Source organism: Nicotiana tomentosiformis, chromosome 2 (genome assembly GCF_000390325.3).
Source record: "Nicotiana tomentosiformis chromosome 2, ASM39032v3, whole genome shotgun sequence".
Lineage (NCBI taxonomy): Eukaryota > Viridiplantae > Streptophyta > Magnoliopsida > Solanales > Solanaceae > Nicotiana > Nicotiana tomentosiformis.
Window position 1 is genome coordinate 189,195,189 of NC_090813.1, and position 2,500 is coordinate 189,197,688.

General features: G+C 49.8%; 1 long non-coding RNA gene and 1 other non-coding gene across 2 annotated transcripts in view; one reads left to right on the forward strand and one right to left on the reverse strand.

The window, feature by feature from the left end:
* The window catches only part of LOC117275352 (uncharacterized), a 7,337-nt gene that overhangs the window by 2,110 nt on the left and 2,727 nt on the right, over positions 1-2,500 (reverse strand). The gene's annotated exons all lie outside the window — the stretch shown is intronic.
* Positions 2,453-2,500, forward strand: part of LOC117275353 (5.8S ribosomal RNA) — a 156-nt gene continuing 108 nt past the window's right edge. The window contains exon 1 of the ribosomal RNA XR_004505520.1: positions 2,453-2,500. This exon is cut by the window's right edge and continues 108 nt beyond it. This is a non-coding gene — a ribosomal RNA (5.8S ribosomal RNA).

The following is a 2,500-nucleotide window of genomic DNA, read 5'->3' on the forward strand; positions in this document are numbered from 1 at the left end:
ACGGTGGAGCGTCGTGCAAGTAGCGTCGCAAGGTGCCATGCACATGGGGATAAGCTCAGTACATGCCGAATGCCATCGGTTATTGTGGGCAACATCAGGAGGCGACATCGCTTGTGGCAACTGATGGCTTTTAATGATGGGATGACGGAGTGTCGTGCAAGTAGCATCGCAAGGTGCCATACGTATGGGGCTAAGCTTAGTACGTGCCGAATGGCATCGGTTGTTGTGGGAAATATCGGGAGGCGACATCGCTCGTGGCAGATGATGGCTTTTGGCAACGGAGCGGCAGAGCATCGTGCAAGTAGTGTCACAAGGTGCCATGCGCATGGGGCTAAGCTCAGTATGTGATGAATGACATTGGTTGTTATGGGCAACATCGGGAGGCGACATCGCTCGTGGCAGCAGCTTGGTTTTGGCAACGGAACGGTGGAGCATCGTGCAAGTAGAACCGCAAGGTGCCATGCGCATGGGGCTAAGCTCAGTACATGTTAAATATCGTGCGATTGTTTTGGGTTATGTCTGGCATCGATCGTGGCAGCTGATAGGTTTTGGCAATGGAACGGCGGAGTGTCGAGCAAGTAGTGCCGCAAGGTGCCATGCGCATGGGGTTAAGCTCAGTACATTACGAATGCCATCGGTTATTGTGGGCAACATTAGGAGGCAACATCGCTCTTAGCAGCTGATGGCTTTTGGCAATGGAACGGCGAAGCGTCGTGCAAGTAGCACCGTAGGGTGCCATGCGCATGGGGATAAGTTAAGTACATGTCGAATGTCGTGCAGTTTTTGTGGGCATTTTTCGTGCTTGGAGGGGCTTGTCTTGGCTTTGCAATGTTGGCTTTGACAACAACACATTGCTGCGTGTCGCGTGTTTGGGCTGTTGTTGGCATACATCAGCGAGGCAACTATATATGTGGCACATGAGTGGTGTTCGACTTGTGTGGGTAGGTTGGATCCCTGCTTGAACAACGACGTCCTAGCCCGCATGCAATCTCATTCATGACACAAGCGCAAATTAGGCTTGTTCGAGGTCAATATTTTGTGTTGCATACCTAATTCCCAGGCATTATGAAGCACAATCGGTTACCTTTCACCCCTCACGTTCGACGTGCGGGGTGAACCAAAAGCTGTAGTTGTGTCCCATGTCATCCTCGATTCGTCGTGCGATGGCTTGGTCCATGACTAGTATGCTCGAACTCTCGGATTCGGTAAACGCAATGGGCATGGGGTCTTCATTGGCTCCTATCTGCCCAAAGAATGCTCCTTACGAATGACAGTCGTGCTCCTCTTGGACTTGGCCGTGCCCTTTGGGTCGGCCATGCTCATGCGACATCGACATCAATAAGGAATGCTACGTGGTTGATCCTGCTAGTAGTCATATGCTTGTCTCAAATATTAAGCCATACTTGTGTTAGTATGAACAAATTCAGTCAGTGAAACTGAAATGGCTCATTAAATTAGCGGATGTTACTTTTAGGACTCCGCCGACACCTTATGAGAAATCAAAGTTTTTGGGTTCCGGGGGGAGTATGGTCACAAGGCTGAAACTTAAAGGAATTGATGGAAGGGCACTACCAGGAGTGGAGACTGCGACTTAATTTGACTCAACACAGGGAAACTTACCAGGTCCAGACATAGTACGGATTGACAGACTGAGAGCTCTTTATTGATTCTATGGGTGGTGGTGCATGGACGTTCTTTATTGTGGAGTGATTTGTCTGGTTAATTTCGTTATGAGACCTCAGCATGCTTACTAGCTATGTGGAGGTATCCCTTCGCGGCCAGATTTTAGAGGGACTACGGCCTTTTAGGCCATGGAAGTTTGAGGCAATAACAGGTCTGTGATGCCCTTAGATGTTCTGGGTCACACACGCGCTACACTGATGTATTAAACGAGTTTATAGCCTTGGCCGACAGGCTCGGGTAATCTTTGAAACTTCATCATGATGGGGATAGATCATTGCAATTGTTGGTCTTCAACGAGGAATTCCTAGTAAGAGCGAGTCATCAGCTCACGTTGACTACGTCCCTGTCCTTTATACACACCGCCCGTCGCTCCTACCGATTGAATGATTTGGTGAAATGTTTAGATCGCGGCGATGTGGGTTGTTCGCTATCCACGACATCGCGAGAAGTCCATTGAACCTTATCATTTAGAGGAAGGAGAAATAATAACAAGGTTTCCGTAGGTGAACATGCGAAAGGATCATTGTCGAAACCTGCAAAGCAGAACGAACCGCGAACTTGTTTAAACTCCGGGGAGCGGTGCGGCCGGGGTGCTTCAGCCTCCACCTGCGCGGCTCCCTCCTATCCCCAGCATTGGGGATCGCGTGCGTGCCGGGTGATTAACGAACCCCGGCGCGAAAAGCACCAAGGAATACTAAATTGAAAGGCTGCCTCTCGCACCGCGTTCGCGGTGCACGCGGGGGGACTTGTGCTTCTTTGAAACACAAACGACTCTCGACAACAGATATATCGGTTCTTGCAACAATGAAAAACATAG